Source organism: Ptychodera flava, chromosome 1 (genome assembly GCF_041260155.1).
Source record: "Ptychodera flava strain L36383 chromosome 1, AS_Pfla_20210202, whole genome shotgun sequence".
Classification (NCBI taxonomy): Eukaryota; Metazoa; Hemichordata; class Enteropneusta; family Ptychoderidae; genus Ptychodera; species Ptychodera flava.
This window is the reverse complement of record NC_091928.1, coordinates 29,018,516-29,039,977: the sequence shown is the minus strand read 5'-3', so window position 1 is coordinate 29,039,977 and position 21,462 is coordinate 29,018,516. Positions and strand designations below refer to the sequence as shown.

At 36.7% G+C, this 21,462-nt stretch overlaps 1 protein-coding gene across 1 annotated transcript in view; it reads right to left on the bottom strand.

The window, feature by feature from the left end:
* The window catches only part of LOC139134629 (transcription factor ETV6-like), an 87,653-nt gene extending 68,489 nt beyond the window's left edge, over positions 1 to 19,164 (bottom strand). The window contains exon 1 of the mRNA XM_070701577.1: positions 19,060 to 19,164. The gene's annotated coding sequence lies outside the window, so the exon portion shown is untranslated. The remainder of the gene's footprint in view (positions 1 to 19,059) is intronic.
* Between the last annotated feature and the right edge of the window lie 2,298 nt (positions 19,165 to 21,462).

Below are 21,462 nucleotides of genomic sequence, written 5' to 3'. Positions count from 1 at the left end.
ATACATACATACATACATACATACTGACCACAGACACCAGACGGATACCCGTCCCAATAGCTTCTATAGACTATAGTCTATAGTAGCTAAAAAATGAATTGTTTCATCAACGTTGGGTGGGCTCATGGAAGGCGGTAAATTTGACGACAGTTTTGTACAGCGATGTTTCAATTTAAAATAACCTACCGAGGCAAAACCTGTCACGTTTACGCCCAGGACACAACATTACTAAAATAGATTGTTTTACAAAATAATATTTTATTTCCCCTTTTCACAATTTTCCCATGAACTAACAGTTGAAAATGGGTTGTTCCAGTGTAGGCATATCAGTTTACTCAGCGGAGGAGCTGCCTGCTGAGTTAAGTGGATTTCTTATCAGTCTTCAGACATTAAACAGACTCTTGTTTAGGTAAACTCAAGGTCATACAGCAAAGTGTTCAGCGAAGTTGCTTGGTAATTACCTATTTAGGTGTTCCGATAACTCGTACACGCGCTGTAAGTCTTTCATGGCGAATAAATCCTTGTGTGATCAACATTTGTAGCAAATCTCATCCAATTCTGTGCAGCTGTTCTCACCATATGTCTGTTTTTTTCTAAGATCATTAATTATGCAAATGACCATGAAATATGCAAGTCACACCTATCAAAAACTACTCAGTTCTTGCCATTCTCAAACAGAATCTGTATACCAGATTTGATTCTGATCTGATGAGTCGTTTTTGAGATATCAGGCCCACAGACAGAGAGTCAGAGAGACAGACAGACAGACACACGGACATCACTGTGACATAAGTGCACGTGTGTGAACATGTGAGCTAAAAATGGCAAGAATAACTGCAAAAATACACAATTGATAATTTCATCGTAATTTCAACATATCACACTTTGATCATCCCTATGAACCTGAATAGAAATATCAAAGCTATCAGACAAGCAGTTGAGATGAAATATATTTTTTACCAAAAATAACAAAAATTGCCTTAAAAATACAAATTTGCATATTTCTGCAACATTTACCAAATCTGAAATAGGTCATCACTAGGGACCTATACCCAAAATATCAAAACTGTCCAACCAGCAGTTTTTTGAAGAAGATTTTTGAAGATTTTTTGACCAAAATGACAAAATTGCCTTAAATTTAAAAATACAAATTTGCATATAGTGGCACAAAATGAAGAAATCAAAATAATGTCATCCCCAGGGAGCTGTATACCAAATATTATAGTTATTGGACCAGCCTGAAGGAGAAGAACGTTTTTTCCCAAAATAGCTAAATTAGCCTCAAAAATACAAATTTGCATATCTGATTGAAGTCATTATTGGAGACCTATAGTATAATCCAAAAATTAAAGAAATCAGACTGACCATCTTTTGAAGAAGCTTTGAATGTAAAAAGTTGAAAGAAGCCAAATGCCAGACCCCAGACAACAGACAACGCCACGCAACCACCTATTAGATAACCTCCATGCCACTGACAGCACTGACAGAGGAGCTAAAAAGTCGATCATGGTACTGTATCTGCTAGAGCTGTGAACAAGCAGAAAGCTGACCCGACTGATATTCTCTTCTGTGGTAGTTTCCTGGGGATCAGCATCAAAATTTATGCTCATTGCAGTATTGTGCTAGATTGAACGGTGAAATTAAATTTGGTTAACTCTAACAGTAAGCTGGATATTTTAGCTATTAAACACAAACTTTTGGAAAATATTGTTTTGTTTACTGTCAGCACCCACTGATACCGGCGTATCTTTAATTGCCATTCCATAGAGGATTCTGCCAGATAATGCGGTTTGTGGAATTATGAATTTATAATTAATATCTTACATTCAGAAAATGGTTTTATTCATATTGGATGTATAATACAAGCTGTGTTTCCAATATAATAATCCATATATCATTACATTCAATAACCGTCAAAGGCGCATCTCCAGTTCTTTGGTACGTGTGTGGTACTTTGTTTGAAGAGAGCTCAACAGTTTTAATATAATGTACCGGTATTATGATAAAAACCTTACTTCTGCAAGTTCCCTATAAACCGATCAAACTGCTTTGAAATGTTGATTGAGGGAAGTTGCTGTGAGAATTTTGTTGATCTGCCAAAATTTATGCCATTTTGTGGATGGAGATATTGCCATTACTTTATTAGGCCCAGTCGGCCCCTCCTAAATTGTAAACAAATTTTAATTTTACCAGTATGTCAGATGTTTTAATGGCTTCCCTGAAACATGTAATTATTGGCAAAGTTTCCTCTTCCTTAAATTTCAATACCGGCATATTTTGCAGTGTTACAAATCCGTGGAGAGAATTCCTGGAAATTCATGACCGGATATACAGTACATATAGGTATATTAGAAAAGTTGCTGGGCAAAATAGTATCCATGAAATACAATCAGACCTTGCATAAGGTATATCCAGTGTACCTTGCCTCTTATAATGAATAAAGAAAAACCAGCAATAATTTCCACCCATCCAAAGGTTGAGATAACCATGAAATTTCACCACAGCTAAAGTATCTACCAAGACCCCAGTCAACAGGCTCTCAAGCGTGTCTAGATGTGGTATGCACAGAGAAAAAGGGAAGGTATGACAAGATTTGCCCGTTTAGATCATAAAGCTAAGTTCACAACATATATGGTCAAATAACCACTATAGATATATATGGGTTGATACAATTCCTTTGACATTCATGATTTGACAACATGTCAAAATTTCATACACGTCAATCATGACCATTCCATTTTTGACCGACAGAAATCCTAGTTACGGACGTTCTACTGCTCTGATGTACATAATTACGGTAGTCTGCAACATTGGCAGAAGCATGTGTCCAGGAGGATTAACTAAACCCTGGTTTACATAATTCAAACTTATGCACGAACATATCGATACAGACACCGACTGTAAACAATGATACATGTAGGCAAAACTGTTTACTGTACTCCCAAAGCCCCTTTTTATGCTACTGTATAATAAAAACTCCCAGCATTTGCGTTCTCCTATATAACCAGTATGTCTACAGGCCACATACAGAACCTTCTGGGGAATATTTTTTAGATCTATCATTGGATAGCTTGTCTATCTATCCAGCTATTGCTGTCAGAGATGTCTGCAATGGTATCAACAGTGGGCATGGCCGTGAAGAGCTGCTGTCATGGCAACAATGATGTTATTTCAGGTGTTCTTCTGATATGAACACCAAGAGCATCTATAGCTTTAGAAAAGTACAGATAAAATTCATGTGACCTAAGTTACTAATGGGGTACGTGCCATTCATCGTTTACATGATTAAACAAGCAGAGATCACGGCCAATTTTACGCTTTTACAATGCAGTGATTACCTACACTTCCTTGTCACTCAAAATAGTTGTACAGACAGTGTTTTGCATTACATTCATAGGATTCAAAGATTATTTACATTTCTGTTGTTTTTAGCTCACGTGAGGTAATATTGTAGCGATGACTGTCTGTCTGTGTGTCTGTATCTGTCTGTCTCTGTCTGTTGGCGCGATATCTCAAGAATGACTTATCGGATCAGAATCAAAACCAGGTATATAGATTCAATTTGCGAATGGCAAGAAGTGATTAGTTTTTGGAGGGTGTGGCTTGCATATTTTATGCTTATTTGCATAATTAATGATTATAGAAAAAATACACATTGATAACGGCTGCACACAATTTGATGAGATTTGCTACAAATGTTGATCACACAGTGGTGAAAGATACTAAGGGATGGCATAAGTTAACTGCTAATTTGCATATTTAAGGTGGTTGGAAAGGCTATTTTTGCACCAATTTTTTCTCAGAGTTAATGTCAAGTTTCAAGTGTTAGAATCAAGATATTTAGTTCAAATTTCAGGATAGCTCCCTTAGTTAATGTTTTCTCCAAAGAATATGAAAATTGTATATTTGCAGCCATGATTTTGAAATATGACACCAGTAAATATTAAAATTTAATTTTTCATATTTTTTTACATATTTGAATTTAATAATAATTGGATAGTATTAATATTAACAAATTAGTTATAAATATGTTGACACTATTTATTGTAAGATTTGTACGGCAGGATTTGTAAATAAAATTTGTTTTTATGATTTTACATGGGTTATATATCAAAAAATTATTAAAAATTCTTTCAAATTTCAAAATGTGATTTTTCAAAAAGTACTTCAAATACAGGAAAATTGTGCTGTACAAATCTTATCTGTAACCTTGTTAATAGGCTGTAAAAATTCCATGTCCATATCTCATTTCAAAGTTGGATTAAATTGGTATACAATTATGTAGGAAAACTGTTATTCTGTCAAAAATGTTGAAAACAAGCCATATTTGCACCCCTCTTTTGAAATCATAGAGCAGTTTTTTGGGTTAATCTCACTTTTGACACCTCTTGACACTCAAAGAATCTAAAAATGCATTTACAATAGCAGTCACTCACTCTGAATGCCAGCACCGCCTTGTCAAACTTTCCTGAAAAACAGCAAATAATGACTTTCCTTTTCAAACATTTTATTAAAACCTAGGGGACCTCTACCATAGTTAATACACTAAGGACTCCCCAACTTCTTCTTATTGGTCAGTTTTTCAGAAGTTTTAACAGGCTTAACTCTGCAATGCCTTTGTGCCCAATGTCTAGTTTTTTTTATTCCACAGAGAATGTTGACTACTTTTATATTTTAATAGTTTTGTTGAAATTAATAACTGACGCTCTAGCCTTTCCAACCACCTTAATGAATTTTCCTAATTAGGGATATTGAATTGGATTGATCAGACTTGACGAAACTTGCTATGTACATTGAAGATACTGTGATAAAACACTTTTTAAAGTCATTTAGCATTTTAATATGGCTAATTACTAATTTGCATATTTGATGAATTTTCCTAATTACAGATATTTATCTGAAGTGACTGTATTGAAGTTGACAAACTTGCTTTGTACATTAAAGATACAGTACTATAATATAACATAAATGTTGATCATGTTGAGATCAGTTAATTACTAATTTGCATATTAAACAAACTTTCCCAATTAGGGATACATATCTGAATTGACTTGATCAAAGTTGAAACAACTTGCAATGTATATTGAAGATACTGATATCCATTTTTAAGTAATTTGGCATATTTACTACAGGTAATTACTAATTTGCATATTTAACAAACTTTCCTAATTTAGGGATACATACCGGTATCTGAATTGACCAGATCAAATTTGACAAAACTTGCAATGCATATTGAAGATATTATGATATACCTTTTTTAAGTCATTTGGCAATTTTACTAAAGCTTTTTACTAATTTGCATATTTAACAGACTTCCCTAGTAAGGGATATATATCTGAATTGACCTTATCAAATTTTATGAAACTTGCTATATAAAATGAAGATATTATGATATGACAATAATATAAGTTGTTCAGCATTTTGAGATAAGCTAATTACTAATTTACATATTTAACGCTATAGCTTCTTACTAATTTGCATATTTAACAGACTTTCCTAATAAGGGATATATATCTGAATTGACCTGATCAAAGTATACAAAACTTGCTATGTACAATGAAGATACTATGATATAACAACAATATAAGTTGTTCAGCATTTTGAGATAAGCTAATTACTAATTTGCATATTTAACGCTATAGCTTCTTACTAATTTGCATATTTAACAGACTTTCCTAATAAGGGATATATATGTGAATTGACCTGATCAAAGTATACAAAACTTGCTATGTACAATGAAGATACTATGATATAACAATAATACATGTTGTTCAGCATTTTGAGACAAGCTAATTACTAATTTGGCTATTAACAAACTTTCCTAATTAGGGATATATAACTGAATTGATTCAATCAAAGTTGACAAAACTTGCAATGTATATTGAAGATAGAAATACTTTTTTTATTTCTTGTGGCAAAAGTTTGCCACCGGATATAAAATCAGGTGGCAATTATGACAAATCTGGTGGCAGTTTGTGGTCGGTATAATACAACATTTTGTCATTGCCACATACTCACTCTAATTTATAAATTCTTGAAAATATGGTGAGTACACGTCACAAAAAATCAACCCATACTGCAGGCCTCGAAAACAAATTTTCAAACTTACCAACCGTGGGACACGTGAATTTCGTTTTTACTTGCCCGACAGGAAAAATTACTTGCCCTATATTTCTAATAACTGTACCAGTAATTTGTAACAGAAAGCAAGAGTTTGGCCATATGAAGTGAATTCAAAGAGGGAAAAACGAGATTCAAACATGAACTACATTCTTGTTACAATGAAGGACTATTACAAATCTGAAATGTCGCAGAAAAAATGTGAGAATACTTTAGTTTTTTTCTGTAGATTTGGCCATCTAGAAAACATCTTTAATTTGGAATTTTTCCACAACCTAATCCAAATTAAAATCTTTGCATAAGAGTAATAAGATTGTGTGATTTACAATGTGCATAGCTGGCTGCTGCTCTTTATTATCAAGCTGAGATCACAAACAACTGCTCTGCTAGTGTTTATCTGCCAATGCATACGCACATGTACATCTGCAACCCTTTTACCTGTTTACATGTTTACTCACTGAGCACAGCCGTCTTTCAAAGTTTTACTTTGATAAATGTATTCGTCAAGAGAGCAGATTCAAGTTTCGTTTTCGTTACTCTTCAGTGCAGATTTGTTTTCTGTAAGTGAGAGCCGATCCCTAACAACCAAGGTCACGTAATTTGAAACTGTCTGCATCTCACGCACTACGCAGCTGCAAATTAATGTGGCCTCCTTGGTCGACTGAGCCCGTTTCGACTACGATGTAAACTTGTACTTTTTCATCTGGGTGTTGATTTACGTTGAACAGTAAGCATTGCCGAGATCCATGGCTTCGAATAAGTTTACATCCATTTACCAAGCACAGGGTGCAATTACACTATCGCGTGAAGTAGATCGACTGTCATACGACTCATGCTGCACTTGCACGTGCACAAAGAGAATGGCAACCACTGTCAAGAGCATACCACTTTACGGCACACATACAAAAACAGTGAGTTCACTCCGTGTCGTCGGAGAGAACATGTCGCAAAACTGTATTTTTACGACCTTTTGTGTTTTACAACAGCAAGGACGATTATTTTGCGATGTCGGGCGGATTTTCAAGGGTTTTCAGAAAAAACTTTTGAGAGTTGAAGGACTTACAATGAATGTAGGCGTGTACAGACCTAATGAAATACGTTTTCAAGCTTGAATTGTCCAGAGCTTAGTTAATTCAACCGCTGGTGCACTTGCCCGTCGCACGGGAAGCATATTGATTTTACTTGCCCGAACGCAAAATTCACTAGCCACGGGCGTCGGGCGATAGGAATTTTTGAGCCCTGTACACTGGCTAATGAATTGCATGTATTTATTGTTATTTAATTCATGCAGGCTGCAGTTTGGCTTTGTTTTCAAAATGTCACAACATGCTTTTATCTTGTGCCTATGACTGCATATGCGGCTATCACAGAGGGCAACAACATGTCCAGTGTCTACAAAAGCTGCTGTCATCGATATGGAGATTAGCCAATCACAAGTTTGGATTCACGCTGTGTTTTCATTCATGCCAAAATGTCGCAATTAGTTTGGGGTTTTTTTTGGCTAATGAGTTTTTCCGCCGTCAGACAACGCGTGTTCCTTCAGACTAGTGTTCCTTCATTCAAGCCGTAGGATTGATGACATGATGACTCAAAATTTAGTGGCAGAAAAATACCACCAGAAAAAAATTTTGGTGGCAGATTGACAGTTTTTGGTGGCAAATGCCACCATTGCCACCGATTATTTCGATCACTGGTATATTGAAGATACTATGGTGCCGTGGGTTGTGGGTTCGAGTCCCGGTTGATACCATCGTATGATATACATTTTTAAAAGTCATGTATCATTTTTACTACAGCTAATTACTAATTTACATGTTTGACAAATTTTTCTAATTAGGGATATATATCTGAATTGACTAGATAAAAAGTGACAAAACTTGTGATTTACATAGGAGATACTATGATATTATAACATTTATGAAAGTTTTGTCGGCATCATTAGATAAACTAATAACTCATTTGCATATTTCATGAATTTTCATAATTAGGGAGACATATCTGAATAAACTTGATCAAAGTTGACGAAACATGCCATGTACCTTGGAGATACTATGATAAAATACACCAGCTAGTTACTAATTTGCATATTGAACTACCTTTCCAAATTATAAGGGACATAAGACCAGAAGGACACTAAGAAAAACTTTTATGACCTTTGGAATTAATCTATGGTGAATATTGTTCATGATATTTATCATAACACTTTCAATGAAGTTGCAAACGTGTCAAAAGTTTCAATTTACAGACAACCACAATATATACTGAAACATGTCAGCATTTTCAGTTCATATCTGGTTATATTTTGTTACTATGACAACTCATGAATTCTGAACAAAATTCCAAGAATATGAAAGTACTAATATCTTAGACTCAAACTGCACTTTTGACATATAATTCTTAAATTCTGAATTTTACAGAAAATGATTCATGTATCAGTCACTATGGTAACAGACTTTTGATATTATTCATATGTTGTGAAAGAATATCTATGGACCTCTGGTAAAACAACCAAGAAATGATCTTAAGTGTTTCAAACATGGGGATTAATTTATTTATCCTATGACAAGTACTACATGACGGTAATATAGTCCACACCAGAGCTTCCTGGACCATATGTATTTAGGATAAATAAATTAATCCCCACGTTTGAAACATTTAACATCATTTCTTGGTTGTTTTACCAGAGGTCCATAGATATTCTTTCACGACACTGACATGTGTACCAGTACTTAGTTCATAGTCTTGCTGTGTTATACTGTAGAGTTTGTCCGATACAATAACGGTGTAAAAAGACAGCTGACGATTTTCAGATAGCGGATGGGCACTCTTCATATTAGCCCTTTGAGTGCCAAAGTCAATATTTGTTGCGTTTATAGAATATAACATAGCCAGCAACTTTTTCCAGATTTAGACAATTTTTTCAGATTTTTCCCAAATTTTTTGTCAAAAATTTTAGCCATTGAATGTTTGTGTCCATTCAGTCCAAAATTATCAAAAACTTACAGAAAAATTCATAACACTTAACAAATGTTACACTGAAATTTTGGTGGGAAAAATTACAGCTCTCAAAGGGTTAATTTTCCATCAGATGTGTAGAACTCTGCTACTTGCACTTCAGATTTCAGGATGACCTTTCACACTACCCTTAGAGAGCTGAAATTGTTCACACCAAAATTTAAGTGCAAAATTTTGCCATAATTTATTCTGTAAGTTTTTTTAATTTTGGACCAAATGGACATCACATATGATCGGCTACACATTTTTATCAAAATTTTGAGAAAAATCAGAAAAAACTTGACTTGGGCAGACTTTGTAAAGGCAAAAAAATTTGACTTTGGCACTCAAGGTTAACATGAACTTGAAATGATAGTTTAATTACATCACATGCTTGGGGTTCAGTAATTTTGTATTTGTTTTCATATTTTAGGGATCTGCACTTAATTTGAAATCACTTCTTATGACAATAGACAGTAAATTGTTATAAGGTTTTAATAAAGAGCCTGCAATGTACGCATGAGAATTATAGAGCAGCTATTGACCAATGTGTAGGGTACGGTATGAGACACAATGCATCCCAATACTTTTCTGATCTACTGCTTGAGGAAGCTCATTTTAAGACTCTTGGAGTAAGAAAACTTTTCATTCACTTCAATGATTAAAAATTTTGTTTTTGCTCGTAGGGTAATAACAACACAGGGATGGAGGCCATCTTGACTTTTATACATCAGTAAGTGTTAGTTAATTTGCTTCAAGAGTACCAAACTTTGCATGGTGACCCCTGATTTCTGTTCTTGCTTTGGTGAGAGAATGATTGAAAGTTTTTTGAGGAAGTTTGAAGCATAATCTGTCACCTTCTAGGCACGTACGACTTTCAAGGCGCATACAGCTATAATTGACCAATTGCAATGTGACTAAGATGTGAAACTGAAAGAGTACGTAGAGACCATTTTCATTCTATATGGTTACTTTTCTTCTGATTTCCATTGTCTGTACAGAGCATAATCAAAAAACAGGTGGCACTTCTGACAGCCTGTGTTTACACACGTACAGAATGCTATGGACACAAAAGACTTGCAATCATCCAAAAGAGACCCCTCAAAGCATGTATCAAAAATTTTACGCAAAGAGACAAAGCACTTGCAAAAGGAGCTGTGCGGGGACCAACTAGAAGTGATCAACCTTGTGCAAAATTCTATTATTTGCGATGGTATGTACACGATCCGGTACGTTAAAAACAATACCACAAAACTAAATCAAGTTTAACGCTTTGGCCACCATGGTTTTGCCCAAACCCATTGGACCTCTTTACAGGGAATTGGGGGTGAACAGGTAAAGCTGCTAACTCATACAAAGTAATGCCTCATGGAAAATCGACAGCCTTCTGAGGAGAAAAATGCATTCCAATAATCAATAATGATGTAAACTTCTAGGGCTCATTTTGTAAACAACTGTACAATTTTCATTTTCACCTGTGTTAAACTGATGTTGACCTTTGACCTTGTCAGTTACCTTGCAAAACATAGCCCCATCCTAATAAGTGACTCTACGTCTAGATGTCTAGATCGACTGACATAAAATGTGCCCATTGTGTGTGAATGTAAAGTTGTGACAAATTTGAAACATCTGTACGTGATATAGTGGCCTTTATGATGTCTCTTTCATTACAGAGCTACTTTCTGTGATTTTTTTCAGTATATTCATATTTTTTTGAAATGCAGAGGGGTGATATAGTCTAACATTTTTAGTTCTTGCTCAATGCAAAGAATTTTTCATAAACAACTTGGAAAATCTGTACAGGTGGATGTGGAATCATAGACCCTCGAGAAAAACGTTTAGCTGTCATGTTCTCTGATCACATCCAGAGTAATGGTTACTTGAAGACTCCTTGAAATGAAAAGTGTCCTTTATGTAAGGATGAAGGGCTCTGTTACCATGCACACTAGACAACCAAGGCATAAACTTCAGTTAAAGCCTGGTCACGGTTGTAGACAGGTCATTATGCACCCGGCTGACAGGTTTTTTGTAACATTGATGCAAGAGGACAATAGAGGGCGCCGCTTTGTTCACCCTTCTACGACCTCATAGCATGATGCTAGGATACATATGCACATATAAATCCTCAGCGTATACTCCCAAATACTTAGTATCAGAACTGCAAAAGACTACCACATCAATGAGAGATGTATGGTCCATGTTACGAATACATGTATCATGTATGCTAAACAGACCGCTCTGCAACAGTCTTCTATCAACCTGGACTACTCAGTATAGAAATAACGGCACGGAACGTGTACGTACTCTGTATGACCCTGTAATTGAGGGCAGTCACACAAGTACCTCCACAAATCATACACTGTTTTGCAATGATCGTAAAACTTAAGACAGTTATTACATACATGTCTATTATTAAATGAACTTTGTGTAAGGTTACTAGACACCTGAGCAACGGAAAAATTGCTGCATAATTAAGTTGACCCCTACCCCCCCTGTACATGTAACTGTGTACCTAAAACAATGGAGTTCATGAACACGTGTGTCAGCCATATACATTAGGGTGTATGGCATGTAGGTATGGCAGGGCAGTTTAAGTGCTCAAAGATTTATGCTATATGAGCACTATACAGAGAGAAAACTATGATCAAGAGGCCCTCCCGTAATTACATGGTCTCAAAATAATGCTCTATGATTGGCTCATAAATTTTTTTCAGCAGTTTGCCTATGATAAGAGTGGGGGCATTTTATGCAGTTACTGCTTTGATTGTGGGGGCAAAGTGGGATATATTGAGGCAGTTATCTGCGTTTTCTTGGTGGATTTACATTAAAGAGGGTGTAAATATATAAGCTTTCATGACTATAGTGAATAGTAAATTGCAATTCCATCCCTCGATGGCCAATTACTCAAGATTATGATGGCGGGAGTATATGGTGGAAAAACGTGCCTGTCTGTGTGTGCCTTTCATGATAAAACATAAACGTACTTAATAAGATAATGCATATGTTTTAGTAACTGAGCAAGGACCTTGTAAATATTCTACCAAGCTGTCCTGATAGAGTCTGCATTATATAATGGTGTATTGCTAGACAAGCTACCAGCAGATTGCCTATTAATTGGTGTCCGGACGGAATTGTCCCAAGCATAGACACTTGAGATCAAAGGTAGGTCAAAGGTCACAAGCAGCACACTTGAGCTGCATCAAATAAACACACCACCGTGGGAACACTTTTTTGATGGACATATTTGCATCCCTTATACAGCTGAAGATGGTGAGAAGATGGTGAGTTACACTGTCAATAAAATTCAAAGGAAGCTATACAGAAATTTCATAATGCAGTGGTGACAGCACGCAGCACAGTGACAGAGCCGGCAGAACAAGAACGCTTAATATTTGAATTCATACGTGCAGTTTTGAACTCTCCAATCCATCCCCGTACACCGGATGTAAATCCAAAGGCACTTGCAGCGATGTTGACCTCTAACCATTGATATGCATTCAGGATATATGTATCAACAGTGGGTCTGCACCGCTGACCATGGTTACAGCCAAGTGACTGTGTACCTTTGAACTCTGAACTTTCTTGTTGGGAACTTGCTTTACAGACTCACCCCCCCCCACCCCCACCACCATTCATCCAATGATGTGATATATTTGATTTGTGATGGTTGCCTAGCAATGTGAATTGGTTGCCATGGTGTTTATTACTGCCGAGGTCCTATTTGGCTCTTTCAGGTCACAGTTGAGAACTTTGCAGAACGCCAAACTTTGAAATATATGACAATTCAAACATATCAAAATGTAAACAGCTCATAACTCATTAACCCAATGTCCCAGCCTTATGATACAGTATGATGTTTTGTCACAGATATGTATGCACATAATATACATTTACAATATATGCCTGTATAATATTCATGTATAATGTATAATATATGTACAAATATTATATATGAATTAGATATGCACATATAATAGACATGAATAATTTATTCATGTATATTTATGTATAATATATGTACATATAATGTACAATAATAACACACGCCAGCAAGGGCAAGATCACGATTTGTTGCCCGCCCAAGGGATGGTGCTCATGACGGTAATATTGATGATGCCCGATATTACCGTCATGAGCACCAGCCCGAGGGCAGGCAACAAATCTTGATCTTGCCCGTGCTGGCGTGTGTTATTAATTTTATTACACCGAACAAGCAAACATGCAAAGACACAAAAACACAAAGACTTCTTCGAGTACAGTTCGCCTTTATGAGTCCGGACCTCTGCGTAAAATGTTGTTTGTGCAGAGTCTAGGGTTGCCGCTGAAAGTTTGCCTATCTCCTCAGTGGCGTATCCACATTTGTTGCTTGCATAGTCGCTGAACACAGAAATTGCATTGCTTGTTGCCATTTCGAAAATTTTCGTTCGTTTGCTGTTTACTTGCATCAAAATATCGTCTAACTGTGCCGGTGAGAGCTGTGCCGGTGAGAGACGTTTCGCAGCCATAGTTGATGACTGCTTACAAGCGAACGACAATTTGTTATGCGCAGAAAAGACGCGCAGTAAGTAAAATTACGTCATCCATGTAATATCAAATGCAGAGGGCATCATCAAGTTCGCAGAGGGCATTATCACGTTTGCAGAGGGCATCATCACGTTCTTTTACATGTCACGTGAGTCATGTTTAACCAATGGCAGTGCACGCTGAATGAGTGAGGTACAATAATGTACAATAATATATGTGTCTACTCATACCATGTTTACATGCATATTGTACAATCAAATATGATTTATTTTCCCATTGCACATGTTTTTCTTTGTTAATTCTTGCAAAGTGTATTGACTTTTCACATCATTTGGTTAGTTCTCATTTTTGATTGAATGTTATCGAGTGATCAAGGTAACATTAACACTCATGAAAGAGTAATGAGGCACCTGGAAACAAATATATACCCATTCTCATTGTCCATCTGGCACTCTGTTCCCTATACCACAAAAACTTGATGAAGTTCTCGGTAAGGCTCTGAGAACCGTGAAAATGAAAATTGAAATCTCATGAGGGATTTGCTTTGGATGTAAAATTTGCTCTTTGACTGCGATTGTGTTTCTTTGATAGTTATGTATGTATGCAGCTGAAAAATTGAATGACTCAGACCTCTTCCAACATAACTGTCCCCAAAGTCACTTTAACCAATTCTCTTTCATAAGGGGTGGACCATTTGATCAGAGGGGGGAGGGAGGGAGGGAGGGGGTTGACCGGCAGCAATTTTTCCGAAAGGTTACCTTGAAATAAATTTGCTTTTCAGGGGACTAACAACAATATTTTTCTCATGCCCTGTGGACAGAACTTTTTCAAAAAACCTCCAACCCCCCCCCCCCCCCTCCCAAGTCAAATGCTGCACCTAGTACCTGGGCCCCAAAGCAAGAATAATTGAGGGTCAAATTTTGATACTAGAGCAGAGTTTTCTCTCGACTGCGCGATTGCGCAAATTGCGCATTTCGAGCCATCGTCTGCCCTGAAAAAGTTACTGACTGCGCGGAAATCGCGCACAAAGCACAGCAAGCATTTACTGATATATGAGGATGACCCAAGCACACAGTGTAGCGAACTGCGTGTACCAATGATGGAATTTGGGGAAATTTCAGCTTTAGCATTGTATAGGCACAAGTAGTGGCATGCAACACAATCGTTTGATCGGCACACGGGGATCGGTGCATATTTTTATGGATTTAAACCCCCAAATTTTGACCGAATCGTGTCCAAGGGAGCAAATACGTCAAATTTCGAGTCGGGGAAACTTGTGGGTGACAAGTCAACAGATGGTAGAGAGCAGCCGAGCACATCACAAGCTGCCAAACATCATGATGTCGATGTTAGTACGGGTCCTGCATGCGACATAGACGATGCACTGCTCAGAGACAAATAGAGACTGTCTCTCTATTTGTCTATGCGCAACTGAACTGGATGACGATATGACGATCGTAATGATATCGGGGAGGCGTTTCCTTGGAAGGCAAAATCAACATCAAAAGTGACTGCCCCCTAAAATGCCAAGTCTGCCCCCTAATTTTGATGAATGGGGCAGAAAGTGCCCCATTCGAAGAACATGCAGAGAAAACACTGCTAGAGAAACAAATTACCTACATTTTACCGACACTTGAAATTCAAAATAGCTGCAGGGGAACCCCTCTGGTGATGTGTAATTGAAGAATCCCCAGTAGAAATTTACCTTTATGCAACAATTTGATCATTGTATTAAACTCTTGGTTACTTGTGTTTATTTGCATCCTGGATAAGTACCTTTTTGAGGACTAGGATTAACATCAAAGTGTCGGATTAAACTGGCATGAATGGATACAGTGTGGTAGCTGGTTAAAAGTATACTGTCACCTGTTCCAATTTTGCCACAGTTACCATGGAAAGAGAAAATCTAACCAATCACAGATTTTAAGCGGGTGGCCGCTTTTAAAAAGACCGCCCTCATATGGGCATTTTGAATACCAAGGAACGCCCCTTTGACCATATATGGGCATATTTAGATCACAGGTGACTGTATACCTGGTTAAATGACCTGCCTAACAGAGCATGTTACAGGCCATAAATAATGTAGTCTAGGAACCTGGTTTTAACCTCAGACAAAAAATTAGTCTGAATTATGATACAAATTTTGTAGGCTTTCATGCTCATGCAGCCATTTATGTTGCCTGCCTACAAAAAATACATATCTACATGATATTTGTAGTGCTTAATAGGATAAAGATATTACAGACACCCAAATGTGATAAGAAACAAGCAACCTATGAGCTGATAGAGCTCCGCTGTGTAATAACTATTTTTGACACGTGTTGATGAAGGTGGAAATCTTTGATAGCTCATTTCAGGATAGCCTGACCAAAAATGGCAAAAATAGCTGCAAAAATGAACAATTGATTTCATCAGAATTTGAACATGACACTAATATCATAGGAACATGTCTATACCAAATATCAAAGCAATCAGGCAAATACTTTTTGAGGAACACATTTTTTGACCAAAAATTGCCCTAAAATACAAAATTGCAGATTTCATTATAATTTCAATATATCACATTAAGATAATTCATATAAACCTGTATACCATTTTTGAAGCTATCAGACAAGCGATTTTTGAGAAAAAAAAAAATTATCAAAAATGACAAAAATTGTCCAAAAATAACAAAATTGTATGTTACATCATAATTTCAACATTTTGACCATCCCTGCAGACCAAATATCAAAGCTATAGTATCAGGCAAGTGGTTTTGGTGAAATAAATTTTAAACCAAAAATGACAAAAATTGCCTTAAAAATTTCAAATTTGCATAATTCTGCCAAATTTGAAAATATCTGAAATAGGTTATCCCTAGGGACCTAAATCTCAAATATCCAAGCTGTGTGACAAGTACTTTTAAAGATTTTTAATGATTTCATGAAAAAATTACAAAAATTGCCTCAAAAATACAAATTTGCATATATCATCACAATTTTTGAACAAATCTAAATAAGGTCATCCCTACTGACTTATATTCCACATATTAAAGCTGTCGGACCTCATAAAACAAGTTTGCATATTTCATTACAATTTGAACAACTTTGATTAAGGTCATCTTTGGGACCTGTAATCCAAATGTTAAAGGAATTGAACAGGTCGTTTGAAGAAGAAGCTTGGAATGTTAAAAGCTGAAGGACGCCGGAGGACACTACATATCAACCTATTAGATAAGCTCCATGTCACTGACAACAGAGCTAAAAATATACATCAAATTCAATGTGACAGAATGTGAGCTCTCTAACAATTAAAATGTTGTGTACTCCAACATTTGTCACTGTCAAAAGAATGTGAAAAGTTTGAGGGTCCAAATATCTGTCCCAAAGGTGAATTCTATGTTAAATACGTAAGTACAGTGACTCTGCACACATGATGAAATCAATGTCATATAAAGTCCCAATCAGAAAGTAAAAGTCATATACTTCAATGTGTGGATTTCTCTGAAATGCTGATCATATTATAAAATATATTTATTGCCAAAAGGTTTTTGCAAGTCCAATGGAATATACCTGACCCTGCTAATCATTGTCATTTACGTGTAAAATGTGTATGTTTATATGTCCATGGATTACGTAGCCTTAGTAACCCTTTCACCATAGTGGTTTGGCCCAAAACCCATCATCCATCAATGGTGATTGTGGATCTGTTTACTGAGAATTGGGGTGACATCATTAAAATGATTGGAACCCCATGCACATGATGGGATCTCTGTACAGATATGATAGCGCAATTCTGATATTGAAAAGTTGGGCTGGCAACTCATGACCTGAGCTTGGGTGGGGAGTATGCCAAAAGTGTTCATTAAAATAACTTCTGATGAGAAATTAAAAATAAATTTAAAAATTACTAGATAACAAAAAATGAACAAAAAAATTTCCATTCATTTAGCAACCTTTTCAAAATAAAATAGAAAATGGAAAATGAAATTAGAATTCATGGATAAACAATTACAATTTTGACCAGAATTTATTTGCATCTAGTGTGCATTCATTATTTAATTATTAGCTTATTAATATACTTGTTTTGTAGTCAACCATTTGAAACAAAACAAAACACAACATACCTTAAGGTAAAATGCGCCTCGGGCACTGGACATTCAGGCTTTCAGATCTATCAATTCTTTTCTAATCTACCACTTGTGGGGGGCTCATTTTAAAGCTCTTGGTCTAAGAAAAGTTTTCACTGTCTTAGTTTTTCGAAAATAAAAAAATTTATTTTCCTCCATAGAGTTAACACCGGGATTGCGGCCATTTTTAATCCCAAATATCGGGAATTTTTACGTAATTTACATCTCTAACGGAAGTACAAAATTTTACATGGTGACCCCTGCTTTTTTTTATTTTTTGATCAAGGTAAGACAATGTTCAAAAGTTTCATTTAGGAATGTTTGAGCAAAAGTTTTAAGTCATTCATTTTAGAGGCGCACATATAATTCTTTCAGGAATCTTTCAACCATTCTTTTTAAAATCAAAAATAAAAATCGGGGGTCACTGTGCAAATTTTGGCACTAGAGAAACAAATTACCCAAGATTTATAGATATAAAATTCAAAATGGCTGCCATCCCTATGTTAACTCCATGGCGAAAACATAATTTTCGAATTTCAAAAAACTAAGCCAACGAAAAGTTTTCTTATGGCACGAGCTTAAATGAACCCCCACAAGTGGTATATCAGAAAAGAATTGTAAAAATTTGAGAGTCCGAATATCTGTCCCTGAGGCATGTTCTACCTTAAATTAAGGCTTAATTCGAGAGTCACGGAAGAATGGGAAGTATGGGCAAGGCCGTTGATTCATACTAGACTTTTATTTTGTGTGTAATCAAAGTCTATGAATTCATATTTTCATCAGGGGGCGTTTCAATCATCGTGAGATGGTTGAAGACATTCAGTGACAAAAACCCGGATTTCAGAGCGTCGTTTTCATGAGAAGTTTGTGACGTCTCGTAACAAAAATGTACTGTACACCCGCTTGACCGACCTACTCCTTTCAGTTTCGCATCGTGTAGTGATTTTCACAAAAGAACCCTAATAATATTTGAAGTGTCGGGCTTTATCTAAAACTGGAAGATACTGGTGTCCGGGAGGAAATCCGGGTGCAGTGTGAGGGAACATGCAATGTGTACACAACAACAGGTCAGGAACTCGAGTGAACCAACACTCCGCTATGCACGGGACATTGACCTCTGCACATGTAACATAGACAACACTTTCATTATATTATCCAGGACCTTGGCGAGCGAGATAGTCGATGGGTCGGATTGTCATCGACAGGCTAGCCTAGGGCATAGTACAACCATGCGAAACTTAGAAAGGCCCAAAAAGCAGATTTGATAGTACGGGGCAAAAAAAATCGCGCTGGGTCTACATTTTCCCGCCTACCTGTCACTGAAGTCTGGAGGTCACCGTAAGATGTGCCCGCTCTTCCACCCAGAAGCTGTGTAGTCGGCATGCACTCTGGCCGGATTCGATTCACGCAGCTAGCAGACCTCTGCAGACGATCGAGAGACTGTTGTCTAGTTCCGCCAATGGATTCCGGATCTCCCGTGACAAGGATACCTCACCATTATGTTGAATTGTAAAATTCCCGGAACAATCGACGTCATGCATCTATTGCATTCACTCATTCATTCACGCATTGCCCGCGAACGCGCGAAGGGGCGGGCCGCCGGCGGTTACTATGATCATGGGAGCATTTACTGATTGATGCCCAGTGCCAGCGTCCTGCACGAGTTTATGGGTCACCGCGCGGGTTAAACATAAAAACAAAGTATCCACAAAGAAGCCAATGGTGGCGCTCCTTTATAAAACTTTTCGGTCGAGGTACTGGACACCTCACGTTTATGGTGCTCTGCTACAATAGTATTATTTCATGAAAACGCTTCAACTTACCTTGAGAGAAAAAAACTCAGGGCAGAACCGTATGTACCTTTTACATTTATCAGGTTTTACAAATACACAAACTCTTTTCACACTGAACAACCAATTCTGTGTACAACGGCAACGCACATTCAACTTTGACCAAATGCACAGTCAGTCGCCTGTGATCGGTGAGAAAGCCCCTATGAACTTGCATATAATTGCTACAATCAAGTAATATTTTATGGTTGTTTTGTCACAATACTTTGACTTTGGTAGTTTTTTGTTCTCATTTTATACCCAGCGTGCCTTGTTTGTGCGACTGTATCTGCCTGCGGCTTCGTAATTTCCAATGCGTTCTGAGATTTCATAATTAGTAAACTGCTGTAATTAAATAGGAAAGTGGTTGTTCACTGTGAAAGAGTTTGTGTAGTGTTTATTATTTTTTGTCTTTAAGAACCTACCACTAGTGAAGCAATATTTGAAACAAGTGGTATACATTTAGGAACAGATGATATAGACTATAGACTACTACCATATCAACGCCCAGCTCTACTTATTAGTAAACGTCAAATCTGCGTCGCTGGTCTCTGAAATATGAAGTCCGGACGGGATGCACAGATGCCGATCACTTAACGTTCCTCATTAATATATAAAAAATGTGCAGAACAAAACAAAATGAATGGAAACTAACAATAAAAATCATATACTTAAAAAAATAGCACAAACAGAGACAAACATTTGAAACGTTTAAATTTAAAGGTATTGGAAGAAAAATTGAATGATATTCTGGTGAAGGAAAAGTGCATAATATAAAATGTAGGCACTGGGGCTTCGATACAAAACACACATGTATAGGTTCTTCGACATTCCGGATTTTAAAGAAGTGTTTTAACAAAATTATACTTATGATATCTGAACAGCTAAATGCAGAATCCAACCTGAGCATACTAAATTGAAAACAAAAATCTACTACAAGTACCGTCGATGTCGCACTTCGTCTCTCGTGGCGGGTTCTTGTGTTGTCGGGAGAAAGCGACCAATTAAAAGATACACCGTAGTATTTGTAAATGCTGTCCTTATGTCACAAAAGCAAGGCGTTTTGCCTCTAAATTGCATGCCTTACGTTAACCGATAGAGTAAAAAATTATGTTGAAAACAAACCTGTGACGAAAGCTTTCAGGTCTACACAGTATGGTGTCTTTATAGTAGATGCCAACTCAAATCATAAAAGCAGAGAATGCATTTTGCAATCAGTCTTTCGTTCTTCACTCTGTGCAATTCAACATCTGGATAGGCCTACATCACAGTTACGAGTGGAGTGATACGTACCGGCCGCCGCGTACTATGCAGTATACAATAGTAGGCAATAGTAACGGATTTGAAGATCAGTTAAGGTAGAACGCACCTCGGGGACAGACATTCGGGCTCTCAAACTTTTACAATTCTCTTCTGATATACAACATGTGGGGGTTCATTTTAAAGCTCTTGGTGAAAGAAAACTTTTCACCGGCTTAGTTTTTCGAAATTCGAAAATTTTTATTTTTCTCCATAGAGTTAACACAGGCATGGCGGCCATTTTGAATTTCTAATATTTGTAAATCTTAAATGATTTGTTTCTCTAGTACAAAATTTGCACGGTGACCCCCTATTTTTATTCTTGATTTTGAAAGAGAATGATGAAAGATTCCTTGAAGAAAATTAGAGCAAAAGTTTAAGTCTCTCACTTTCGAGGTGCATATTACCTTAAGTCAGGCGTATTGCACACTTTCTCTAATTGTCAGTAAACTCGTATTTTTGATTTTGAATTTGAACTTGTTTGTATAGTCAAGTTGACCTGACTTATCATGTTTAGGGTAGACATATCAGTCGTCAGGGTCAATTTCAATTGTTGTTGTTTTTTAATTATTTTACAGGAGCCATGGA